Below are 14,264 nucleotides of genomic sequence, written 5' to 3' on the forward strand. Positions count from 1 at the left end.
TAAAGCCATGGTATATTCCAGGCAGGAACTCTAGCGCTCTCTCCTCTTGGTGCCCACTCTCCATGAACTTAATAGCTCTGGATCCTCTTTTGTGGGTCTGCTTCTCTTATTCCTATCCAGAAGGGCACCAGGAAAGATCTGAGCCTGAGTTTAAAGGCACAGCAGATGAAATAAATTGGAGTCTAGGGAAATGAGCTCAACTACTGGTTGGTCAAATCAGAAAGAAAATTAGTCTAGATGCTAATGATGATGTGTGCTCAGCATGTTGTGAGGCACACGATCAACTCACGCCAAGATGAGAGAAAGGTCGGAGATATTAACGATTTTAAAGCCAAACTGGGGAAACTGCAACCCACAAAGTTAGCCACAGGACTGATAATTAAATACTCTGCTAAGTCATTTATTTTTCTAGGTTAATTTTTAAATCATTACTGAAACGAACAAAAGACATATTTTTAACTTGGTGGAATTACATAAATTATTTGAGATTTTTTTCTAATTAGTACATCTTTCTCTTAGCTTGTCTTTCTCTTCATATATTCTACCAAGCACTTGGGGAAGAAATTTTTAATCCTTGTTTTTCCTTTCAATACAGTATACATGTTACATTTGAATATTTTGTCTGCTACTCTCTATACAAATAGATAAGATATGATGCATTTTTTTAAAAAAAGCATTTATTTTTTAGTTGTAGTTGGACTTAATAACTTTATTTCACTTATATATTTTTATGTGGTGCTGAGGGTCGAACCCAGGGTCTCCCATGTGCAAGGCGAGCACTCTACTGCTGAGCCACAATCCCAGCCCCAAGATGCAATGCATTTTAACCCATAATTGATACCAAGAAAAGTTCCATTTCCTTCTCATCTTTTGCCTCTGACCCTAGTGGCAACAGGCATGAGAGTCACTCGGGGAGTGTATTTTCCTTGTGAAAAGTAGAAAGTATTCTTCTACTCTTTGCTGCTTTTCAGTTTTCCTTTTCTTTCAATGAAATCTCACCCTGAAGCCCAATATATAAACAGAAAAAAAGCAGAAGCTGCAAGTCTCTCAGGGTGGTTTTAACAATGGCTGCAATTCTCAAATGATGCTATGAGTTATGGACGACTGTTACTCTATTCTAACTGAGCCTTGGAGAGCTTTAATGACTTGCTTAAGAACATGCAGCAGTGAGATAGCAAAGCCCAAACTGCATTTTTTCCATCAACACATAGTTTGTGCATGTCACCCATGTGCCCGATATTGCTCTGTGAACTTGGGAGATATCATTAAACAAACACACAGAGTTCCTGTCCCTTGTGGAGCTTATACAGTAACCTACTAGTTTTGAATGCAGAACTGTCTAATTCCAAAATGGTAGAGCCTTAAGTAGAAAATATGAGTTTCCACTAGCATTCTTTGATGTCCTTCAGCCAAATACTCTTTCCTGACATGGCTAAGAGATACCATTCCATTTTCATATAGAATAATTTTACCTGGATGAGTCCTTGTCAGTTTAAATTGATATGGAAAAAAATTAGCATCTCCTTGCCCTCATGCTCTCCATTAACTACCATCAACTTTCAAGACCCCTACAATGCTTATAAGCCCACAGTTCTCTTCTATGTAACCTCTCCTTCATTTGTCTCCAGTATTTCACAAGGTACAACCAGATTGGGGATATGATTCTGCCATTATGGCTCATACAGGGCAATTATCCATAGTGGGAATGTGTCTCAGTCCAACTCCTTCACTGAGGAGAGTCACATGTGTTCATTTCTTTAAATTCCCTTTTCTCTTTCACATGAGAGATCACATTGGACCCTTGACTTTCTAGGTCTGGCTGATTTCACTTCGCACGATATTCTCCAGTTCCATCCATCTACCAGAAAATGCTATAATTTCATTCTTCTTTAAGGCCGAGTACTCCATTGAATATGTATTCCACATTTTCCTTATCCATTCATTTGCTGATGGACACCTGGGCTCTAGCCATTCTTGTCTGTTATGAATCAAACTGCTATAAACATTAATGTGGCTGTATCACTACAGTATACTGATTTTAGTTCTTTTGGATAAATACCAAGGAGTGGGATATCTGGGTCACATGATGGATCTATTCCTAGTTTATTGAGAAATCTCCATACTGCTTTCCAAATTGGTTAGTAGTAATTTGCAGTGCTACTGATGATATATGAGTGTACCTTTTCCCCACATCCTTGCCAGCATTTATTATTTGTATTCTTGATGATTGCCACTCTAACTGGAGTGAGATGAAATCTCAATGTCGTTTTGATTTTCATTTCTCTGCTTCTTAAGATGTTGAACATTCTTAATATTTTTCATATTGTTAGCCATTTGCATTTCTTCTGAGAAATGACTGTTTAGTCAATTTTCCCATTTATTGATTGGGTCATTCCTTTTTTTTCTGGTGTTAAGTTTATTGAGTTATTTATATATTCTTGTTATTAATCCCATGTTAGAGAAGTAGCTGGCAAAGACTTTCTCCCACCTCTCCATGTTTTTAGTTACTTCCTTTGCCATACAGAAGTCTATGTCTCATCCTGCACAAAAATCCACTCAAAGTGGAATAAAGACTTAGGAATAAGACCAGAAACATTGCAACTTCTAGAAGAAAACACACAGTCAACACTCTACAATATGTGTACAGGCATTCATTTTGTTAATAAGATTCCCAAAGCTCAAGAAACAAAGCCAAGAACCAACAACTGGAGCTCAATTTCAATTACAAATTCAGGTATTGCCCCTGAATGGCCTATATGCAGAGCCTCACTGCTCCAGTGCTGTCTCTGTTTCATTTGATAATATTTATTCAGGCCAATGCTATGTGGTTATAGGGAACAGAAACTCTCTTGAAGCTGCTCAGATAGAAAGGGGGTTCACTGTCAAGAAGGACAAAGCACTATGAAAAAGGATGTAAGAAGTCCACTTGAGAATTGGGCAGTTGTCAAAGAGCTCTTCTATTTTACTCTTGTAAGGTTGTAGGGACCTTGTTTCTCTCCTTGTGAGGGTGAAGTGGGGAGATATCTGCTCTATCTCATCTTTGCAGACATACTTTTTCCTATATGCCAATGGCCTAAGAAGTGTGAACTTGGCTACAAATATGACATATGACCACATGACCCTCATTAACTATAACCTCTGTGTTCCTTACTTAAATATCTCACACAAGAATCTGACTGGGTCAGCTCACTGTGCAGACCAGTTGACTTTGGTCACATGGTCACTGGGATACAACCACTGGAGACTGTATTGGGGAGTGGAGGGGTACGTGGCTGTGTCATGCTAATATGGCTATGTTAGTCTGCCACTGAATCAGCAATTACACATGAGGGCAGTTTCCTAAGAAGCCAGCAGTGGGTGGTGGGGATGAAGTCACAACCATGACCTCTATAACAGCATTGCTAGATAAATCTTAAAATGTGTTTATCTCACCACTTCCTAATTCCACTGTTCCCTATGAAATATGGGGTACAGTTCACGTAGTTCCTCTTACATTCAAATTCATCTGTGACCTGCTCTCCTATGCCTCGGTGGGCATCATCTTCAGTGTAACCTTGGTTTTGTACACAGCCTCTACTCCTTTACTCCTCCAAAATGCTGTGCTCAATCTGGAATGTTCTCAGTACCTCTACATTCATTTCCTTTCCCTCCAAAGTCCTGGTTAAACATTCCTACCATCTGGAAGTCTGTAAAGCTGGGTCATCCTTCTTCCTCAAACACTTCTTGCTCAGGTGAACTATTCCTACTTCATTATATTAGGTCTTATGATGCCCTCTCTTTTGGATATTTCATCTTATTTCACCATACATCAAGGTCTCTGGAAACACAAATTATACTACGGGCAGCTGAATTCTCTAGAATTCAGGAGAGAATCTCACAACCAAGGACATAAGACCATAGCTGGAGGAAGGTGACTTTCTACTGACATAGCCATCCAATGATAGGACCACAGCCTTTCAATCTCACCCTCAGTTTTCAGTCAATCCATCATAAGATCTGGCTGACAGTGCCCATGACTGCCTTTCATATTCACTGTTTTGTTCCTTTTCCACCCCAACTAAGGTGGTACTCATGCCCCTGGCAGGGTTAAATTAGGTATGTACTAATAATCAGATGGCACAATGTGTGGGTAAGAAAAGAGCAACCCAGAACAGAATTCATATAAGTTGTCATTGTTCAGAAGAAGTTTTAGTGAAAGAAGCAAAGTAGCGTGGTAACATACAAACACAAGTTAGTTTACCTCATAGCCAAGCAAATGTCCATTGCTCAACTTCCAAGGAATGGTGTTCCACAAAACTTCAATTTCTGAAGAAGACAGGCTATGGGCAGAAACTTCAGTTGGGGCATTGTAGGCTCTGTTTAGGAATAGAAATTGAAAACAAATGATCATTTCTGCAGTTGAATAAAACAATCCTTTGACATCCTTATTTTTGAGAAAGCATTTTAACATAAGTGAAACTTTTATAGTCATCCCATAAAAATATTTGAAAACAAGCACCATGTCTTGAAAACACAGACACTGATCTATTGCTGAGGACGAGGTGGCCACAGTGCCACAGGGGTTTTCCTTGCTCAGCGCCCACAGCAACCTGTGCCTTGCACCTCTTTCTTAGTATTTCCTTCTTCGCTCTGTTCTCTCTACCCCTTTTTCTCCTCTCTTTCACCCCACACCAGCTGCTTGGGAACTCCTATACTACTTTCTTATTTGGGTCAAAAAAAGTCAAAGTCAAGTTCAAGTAAAGTTCATTTACTCAGCAAGCACTGAGTGCCTAATTTCACACAAGGGGCAGTGTGAATTTGGATACTGACTCTTTTGAAGGAGTAGGTAGACATGCCCATGTGATCTCCAGTAAGAACACCCCCTTATAATGAACATTCTTGGGGATTCATGGGAATCTCATAAGGCTCAATGATAAAGTCTTCCTCTGATTCACTGAAATGTCTGAGTGTATTTCCAACAAGCCCCTCATTTTTTTCTTAGGCAACTAAATATCTTTCTTATGTGTGAACAGACAGCCCTTTGACCAACTCCTCAGAGTGATAAGGATGATTCAGGAGAAGGGAGGTGAGGGGCACAGGAATAGGCCAAAGGCTAAGTCTGTTCCCTACTTCCCACAGCCAGTTCTCAGGCCATAGATGCTGAGGGCAGACAGTGTCTGATGTCCTCCTGCTGGCTAATTTCCATCACTTCCCAGACTCACAACCTGCCCTTGTAATTCCTGGAAGCTCTTGGAAATGGGGTCTGGTTATGAATGCAAGACTCTTTCTTTTGCAAAGATGCCTATAATACCTGTTTTTATCCTTTTCAGAACTCAATGGGAAATGAGAAGACAAGAATAATGGTGGCCGTCCTCCGTCCTCAGAAATATGGAGTCTATTTTTAGGAATGATAACTGTGGACCTTTTTTTTTCAATTTACTGCCAGTTCTGAGGTTAGGAGAGACCCTGGGATATACTACATGAGCTCAGAATGCTTAAGGCCAATGGCCCTGGGTTAAAATCCTGGCTCTTACTACAGGAGTTTTGGCAGATTTATTCATCTCTTTCATCAGGCTTTCATTTTCTAATTTGTAGATGGGAGACTTTTCATTTGAAAATTCTAATTAGGTAACTCCTGGCAGATGGCAACCATGCAATACAGGTTGGCCCCTAACATCTTTGTTAGGTGGAACCACATGAGGTGGCCAATATTCAGTTGCAGTCATCTATAAAATAGTGATTTGCTATCATTTTCTAGAGTGTTCTTGAGATGTCTCAGAATGTGGAGCAGATTTAATAGGAGAGAATGACTCAATGGTTTTCTAGTGAAGTGTGTGTGCACACAGCAGAATGATGCAATGAGGCCAGAGTGACAGGTACTCATATCCCTCAAAGGTTCACATTGTACATCTCTTGGATGGCATCTTGGCCCTCGCTTTCTGTCTTGCTAGTGACCGTTTCTCAGTTGCAGAAACCACAACAGAACTTTGGACTAGGGTAGCTTCCAGGGACTATTTTATTCTTCAACCAAGAAGAACAGGGTTGCAACCAATTGTTAGATTCTCTGTCCCTCGAGTCTTATACTTCAAGTCAGTTATGGTTGATCTTTATGACCTGCCCTGGGGACATAACCACAAGTTTGATTACTGTTGACTTGAGGGAAAAAAAATACCCCTAAGGCCACAGAGAATTTTCTAGTCAGGTTTGAGCACAACTAGCTTATCGATATATAAACTTGTTTCCCGCACCTTCTTCTGCAGAGAACACTGTTGTCACTGGGCTAAATGGGCCTTCACCTCTGTTATTATAGACACCCACTTTGACTTCATAGGGTGAAAATGGCATGATGCTTTCGTTCCTGAAGACGTATCTTGGGGTGTCAGGGGATGTCACCACTGTCTGGATCCAGTTGGTAACCCCAAGAGGGCGGAAATCAACCACATACCCAAAACCTTCACCATTCTGCAGCTCTTCAGGGACTGGCTGTAAAGAAAAGGTACATTGTGTCACCCTTAAAGACAAGGGCATAGCAAAGTGATGAGTCCTCATCCTTAGTGTTTCCTATGAATTATCAAATAATAACCTTCACCGTATCAAGTCGGAGATTTTAAAAAGAAGAGGAACAACAGGGGCACATTTAATTCAGCTGATTTTTAAGAGACATATAATACTCTTACCAGGCACTGAGGTACTGAGCTAGACTTCTCAGTGATTATTTGACATATGAGTGTCTTTAAGTCCACGTCTGGGTTTCTAATAACCCATACTCTGAGTCTAACATACTAGATATTTTAAGTCAAATAAAAATTATCAAATCCCTAGTGTTGGTTTTATGGAAAGAAATCATACCTTGATACAGTGATTAAGTACAAAGGAGCAAAAAAAGAAAAGAAAAGAAAAGAAAAGCAAAAGAAAGTAAATACAGCTTACTGAACTCAAGGATGCATGGACTCATGCCAAAAATTCTATTGGCATTTATCACAAGCTCATGATGCTTCATTTGTTTGTTAACATATTCAATTAATATAAATAAATTTAGTGCTAGCCCCCCCTATTTCATACATGTTAATTACATTTTCCCCCTAACTTGACAAAAGCAAAGGATAAAAGATGGTCTGGAAAGAAATTATAGACTCAAGCACCTGTGGGGATGTGTGACATCATCAGCAGGACATTCCAGGAATGCAAGGAGAGCAGTAAGGGAACCTCAAGAGTCAGCAGCCAGGAGTTGACTCTCACCCTCTGTTTAGCAGCCAGGTGTCCATGTGCAAATTACTATCTTTGTGCCTCAGTGTTTTAATATATAAATGTTCCAAGAATGAAATAAGAAAACTTTTGCAAAATGACAGGAACAGTGATTAGCACTGAAATATTTGCTACCGGTGCTACCAGCAGTGGCAACAGCGGTACCATTATCAGCAGCAATAGCAACACCAGCATCAGAACCCACATCACAAGCACCACTGATAGTACCACCAGTCCCACCAACACAGGCACCACAATTCCCAGCATCAGTGTCACCAGCACTGGAGACATGAGAACCAGTAGCACCTGTTCCATCAATAGTACCACCACCAAAACAATGACCTACACCACCAGTACCAACACCTCCAGCAGCGGCACCTGTGCCACCAGCTGTATCACCAGCACCATGAAAATGAGCACACACACCATCAGCACCATCAGCACCAACACCAGAATAACTACATCTGCACACCAGTGACACCATGAATACCTGTGTTCCCAGCACCACTACTAGCACCTGTGCCACAAAACCCACCACCAAAAAAACCAGTACCAATTGCACCACTACTACAACCACTACCACCACCAGCCCCCACATCACCAGTCCATCCCCAGCACCACTGTCACCAACCCGACGACTCTCAGCAGCATTAGCAGCACCACCTCCATAAGCACCAACAAAAGCGCCAGGCCCACCAGCAGCAGCAGCAGGGTAGGAGCCAGCAGCAGCCAAAGCTATCTCATTCATAGCAGGACCACCAGCATCAGCATCACCATAGCACCAGCACCAGAAGCAACACCACCTGTGCCACCTCCAACACGGGTGTTATTGGTAGATCCAGTACCAGCACTAGAACCAGTACCAGAACCACCAGCACCCCCAGCAACTGCACAGACTCAATGTGCAGTACCCAGTTCATTCCCCCAGCAACATCTCCATTAGCATCACCAGCACCACCGCTATGACCGCCACCAGCCCTAGTGCCATCAGTACTATTACAAGAGCACCGTGAGCACCAGCACCACCAGGACCATTCCTCCAGCATTACTAGTGCCACCAGCTCAAGGACCAGCACTACCATGGCAACAACATCACGTTCAGTACCACCGATAGCGCTGACACCATTACTAGTATCAGCAGCACCAGAATCTGCACCACCGGTATCAGTACACTGTTCGAATCAGGAACATCACTATAAGCACCATCACCAGCATCACCAGCATCACCAGCATCGCCAACATCGCCAGCACCATCACCAATATTACTACTAGGACTAGCACCAGTACCATTACCACAAGAACCACCAGTGCTACCAGCACTAGCGTCAACTATAGCATCCTTAGAAGGAGCACCATCAGTACCAGCCCTGCAGCATCACTAACAGCATGGACACCACCCAGGAGGCCATAAGGATCATGAAAATAGGAGCACTCTCATGAGGGAAGTGCTGCCTGGACACTTACATCCCAGGTGATCACCAGTTCAGACCGGCTTCTGCCTCCTCCACTGACTTCAGAGGGAGGCACTTCTGGAACTGTGTGGGTCAGAGAGAAAGAGATGAAACCCTCTTTGCATGTAGCAATATTTATCCAAAAGAAGACTCATAGTTGCTTTTAAAATACATGAAGGAGCTTCATCATTGACACATTACACACACACACACACACACACACACACACACACATTCACAGATGCCTTAGGTAACGACCTAATGTACACACACACACACACACACACACACACACACACACACGTGCGTGTATATATCCCATATGTATACATTCACAGATGCCTTAGGTAACAATGTAATGTATATTGCATGAAATTATAAAATATTTTGGGTGAGATGATCAGATGATTTTATTTTACCTGAAATTATAAAACATTTAAAACCTCTCAAGAGGTAATAAAAATGAAACTTATTTGAAAGGGACATTGTGACTGGTGTGAAGGCTAATAAAATATGGAAAATGGATTCACCAGGGACGCTGGGAAACCACTCCAGCATGAACCCTGAACTGTGGCTATTCCAACAGAGACATGAGTTTCAGAACAACAGTGGCTTTATGGAGGAAGGATACAGACTGGGACCCTCCCATCCTGGTAGGAGGTATTTATAAACCTCAGGCAGGCATCGACTTTCACACTTCTGCTGAGAACTTTCCTTTAGTGAACTCAATGACACAGCTAGCATATAAATTCTTTGAAGGTGGGTCTTTGTCATGCCCATAGCTGTATCTGCAAAGTCTGCAAAGTGCTGAGCACACAGTAGACACTCCTGAATACGTGCGGTGTGAACAAATGAGCAGGCTGTAGGCAGGCACCGGCCCCCATGTCTCCTAGTACCTGCCACATGTACCACGTGCACTGTGCCAATCAAACGGCGTCACTAAAATGTGGAGACATATCCTTGGACTTTATCTTGACTTAGTTAGCTCCTAAAGTGACATGCTTGCTGTTTCAAATATTCTATTAGTTAATATTAATTAATATGCAGATTATGAAAAGGAAAGTTTACGTCCCCTCAGCTGTCTCAATAATGTGATGCTGGGTATGCATTCCACTTCTAAGTCTTAAAATTAGGATAATTTTAGGATCATAAAGCCATTTATATTAATAGTTACCTTACATGGAAATTAATAACAATAATTCTTACTTAATTGAACAGTTGAGAAGCCAAAATATAATACCCATCAATTGTTTGAGCTCGTGTGTGTTCACTGAGCTCAGTGACAGAATGAGATTTCCTAGCAGCAAAAATTCCAAATGCCATTGTTTTGCCAATTTGTCAATGTTTGTTTTAAATGAAAACAGCTCTTCCCTACTAACAGGGTAACGATGTCAGATAGTAATTATAACCTTAAATGACAAAAATGTATTCACTCAACATGCACTAATGATGGTCTAGGAGGGATTGAACTCCTGGAAATGTCATACAACATCAGAGTCACTTACATGGGTTGACTAAAGCCATATGGCAGATTTCATTAGAAAAGTCAGATAATTGTGACACTGCATTATGGATATGGAGTCCCCACTGGGCCTGGAGACCAGGGCCAAGGGAACTGGAGATGCACACCCAGGGACATCTCTTCACCCATTACTCAGAAAACAGAAACACTAACCTGCCTCTTCAGTTCTTACTTTTTCTGAGGGTAAACTGGGTTCTCCACCTCCGATTTTGTTACTGGCTACAACCCGAAATTCATATTCCACCCAGGGGTTTAACTCCACTACGGTAGCTGTGTGTGTTTTCCCATCGATGACCTCAGGCACTACAAAGGAACAGTTCAGAGTTGTCAGAGTCTGTGGTGCCCAGCAAGGCCTTGAAATCCTTTCCTAAGCAGGGACAGTGGTTGCCTCTCCCCTTACCTGTTGTAACAGTTTGCCAGCCCACAGAGAAAGGTGTCCTTGCTTGGATAGTGTAGGAGATAACCGGACTGTGGTTGTCTGTGCCTTCTTTCCAAGACAGCTGGGCTGTGGTGTCTGTGATTTCTTCTACCTTCACATATCCTGGTGGTCCAGGTGAACCTAAAGAAGGTGGGGACGCATACCACTGTCACCCACTTCCACCAAAGTGAAGAGTATGTCCCGTGACCACTTCAGTACCTCCATGAGGTCCCCGTTTAGAAAGTGCTTAGTGACAAAGGCCAGGTACCTAGTAATAATATCCCCTGACACATATTTCCATTGTTAGATCTTAAATCTGGATAGAAGGCCATAATCCCCCATGCTCCCTTGTGACTGTATGTAGGATTCCTGTTCCTCCCAAATGCAGTGCCCCTGGCTTTGGATACACTGACTTTCCCTTAAACCCAGTGGTTTACCTCTGTAGTTCTCAGCTTGTTATCTAGTGATGTTTTAATTCATGATTCACTCTGGTCATTTTCCATCCCAATAGCAACAGTACTCTGGACAGTAGCCTAGGTTGGCAAATTTTCTCAGGAATCCTGAATAAATAATCCTGATTCTTTTAGAAGGACATACACTCACTTGCACGCGCACACACACCATATTCTCTCTCACGCACGCACACAAACACACACACACACACCCCATATTCTCTCTCCTATTTAATCCATATGCTGATTGATGATTGATGGCATGCTCAAGAACATATCAGCTTGGCAGCCATCCCCGTCACAGTGAGAGCTATTTGAAGGGCAGAGTCAAGAATCTTGTTTCTCTGAATTGACACTCATCTGAATTGTCGTATTTGCTGGCAAGAGGAGGACTCAAATCAACACTATAATTTGCATGTTCACATTCCCTCTCATCACGGCTCTCCCTCCAGTAAGGAATGATCAGCTAAGATGTGAAGGTAGGAAATCCAGGAGGCGTTCCTGTTACCTCTCACTATGAGCTTGGCGGCAGAGGAGACACGGTCCACTCCCGTGTGCACCATGCAGACGTACTTTCCGCTGTGCGTCAGCTGGATGTTTCTGATCATTAGATCACCTGAGGAACTCTGTTGGGAAAACCGGTGATGGACACACCGCTATTTTTAAAACACAAAGAATTTTGGAGACTATGGCCCAGAAACACATGGCGACGGAATCTGTATTTAGAGTAAAAACTAAAGTGGGACTAGACAGAGGATGCAAGAAGGGAATGAATGGAAATAACACCAAGTTAAAAACCATACATGACTGCAGATAAATATTTCTGCAGACAAATAAATGACTAGCTTTCCCCAGGGGCATTTATGGTTTCAAAAATAAATGAGGGCAGAGATTATAGTCTCAGAGTCTATTTACTTCCACCAGGGTGACACTTATTTTATATCCACCGCTCAACTGTTTTCTCTGGTTCCAACCCCACTGCAATTATCTGCCTGAGAAGAAGCAGAAACCATTTAGGTATCTAATGGGAAATAAATGCAGCGCGACACAGGGATTACCACAGTTGAACACTGTTCTAAACACATTGGAGCTCAAAAAGACTAATGCCATTTAATTCCTCAGCTGCAGAACTTTAGGAACAGTCAGAATGAACCCCCTCAATAAGAAGAAATGGAAACATTTTAAACCTTAAAAATATCAGCTATCCATAAAGACATTTGTGGGTGTCCCTCAGCACCAATTAATGGAGCAAATATATTTCTAAATGCTCAACTTTAAACGGTCTTCATTTAAAGAGAATATAAGATCATGTTCATAAAATGACTAACTGCAGGTCGGTTTCATGCATTAGTAAAAATATAGATTGAAATAAAATAATTTGGAAAAGCAAAGCCCTTTGAAAAAGATTAGCAGTTGATGCCTGACCTGGTACAGGACACAGGAGCATTTATCTTGTTAATTAAAAGCGTAGCTTTCCTCTTGGGTTTTCCTAGAATATGTTGAAAGGGGATCTGTTATCCTATTTTTAGGTAATTTCCTAAAACTACCTACAGGGTACTTCCTTCCATATTGCTCCCTGCCCTGAGGATTCTTAATAGGCCACAGATTCTCTGTTGGTTGGATCATATGGCTTTGGATGGAACTTCTTGAGCACTGGGAGAGACCAGATGTGTGCTGATTGATGGCCACAATTAAAAGATAATCCTGAAACTGTGAAGTTTGCAGATTTTACTTTCCACACTCTGAACTTTCTTCTTTTCCTCCCTCCCTCTTTCTCCTCAGGGTTATTTAGAAATTTATTCCAGGGATGAAACCCTCAATGCTTGCTGACCATTGCAGGTTTTCTGAGTTCCATATAGTAACAGGAGGGTGATTATCATTTCTATAGAAATCTTAATTTTCAGCAAAAATCTGTTGATGTTAAATGCCACCAAGACATTGGGGATGAGGCTGTTATTCTCCCTACCTTTATTTCTTACTTTGAAAACAGTTGGGTAAAAGAGAATTATAACAGGGCTCTCCTGAGTCTTTAGATATCTGCATGTACCATTTCAGCACACCGCTGGTCTTGTCTCTTGAAGGAGTAATGGAGAGTTTGGTATCAGGATGTGGCTTCTATTGACTTCAGGTATAGATAGCGGGAGAGACAGAAATGCTCAGCCAGGTCACAGAAATCAAACTATCTTCCTAAAGAAATGTAGGTTTATGTTCAGAGGACACACCATTTCTAAGTATACGAGTGTACCACAGTGAACCTCACCATCATGTATGCCACAAGAAATAAATTTTTAAAAATAAGATAAAATAACTATGGGTAAATGACAGAAAGATCAATAGAGAGAAGGGGCTGGGGAGAAGGAAGGGGAAGGAGAGATACTGGTGCCTCAATTAGAACAAAATATATTCCATGCTTGTATAATTATGTCAAAATGGATTCTACTGTAATGTATAACAAAAAGGAACCAATAATAAAATTAAATTAAATCTAAAAAAATGTTGGAAAAAGAAGCAATAAACTAAGTTATGTAGAAAATGGGAGCCACTGATTTTTTTAAGCACCAAAATGTTGTTAAAGTAGATAAATATGTAAATGGAAAGTAGAATTTAATTTTTGCCAGTTCAGTAACATGTATTTATATTGTACTTTTCTGGCCCTTTCTATCTCCAACTCATCTATTGTCTTAATGCATCGCTTCATAGAAGCAAGATTCACCTTAACAGAGGTTTGCCCAATCCTGCTTAAGCCTTCAAGGGCTAAGACCTGCCTGACACATGACCTTTGTTCTCCAGGATGTAAACCCAACTCAGGGTAATAAGGAATTTACATGTGAGGCAGATTCCATCTGCAAACCTGGGAAGTTCAACTCAGGTCAAAGGACATCACATGGCACACCATGTGTGGAGAGCTGTAAAGCAATAGAGATGAATGTTTTCAACTTCTGCTGACAGTGTGGAACCTGCTGCTAGGAGGAGTGTGAATGGGTGCAACCCCTCTGGAGAACTGTCCAGAAGTCTCCACTAAGGCACAAAATAAGCATCATCTATCACCCATTATTTCACCCCTAGGAATGGACTTATCCTGCAGAAATGTGTGTGTGCATCGACCACAAGATTTACACAGCTGAAAACCAGAGGACTCAATGTCTGTCTCAGTAAAACTCATCAATAAATAAGTGGTATAATCATTTACGGAAATA

General features: G+C 41.5%; 1 pseudogene; it reads right to left on the reverse strand.

Moving 5' to 3' along the window:
• The window catches only part of LOC143637787 (contactin-3-like), a 119,130-nt pseudogene that overhangs the window by 19,413 nt on the left and 85,453 nt on the right, over window positions 1-14,264 (reverse strand).

The sequence above is a fragment of the Callospermophilus lateralis genome, chromosome 11 (genome assembly GCF_048772815.1).
Source record: "Callospermophilus lateralis isolate mCalLat2 chromosome 11, mCalLat2.hap1, whole genome shotgun sequence".
Lineage (NCBI taxonomy): Eukaryota > Metazoa > Chordata > Mammalia > Rodentia > Sciuridae > Callospermophilus > Callospermophilus lateralis.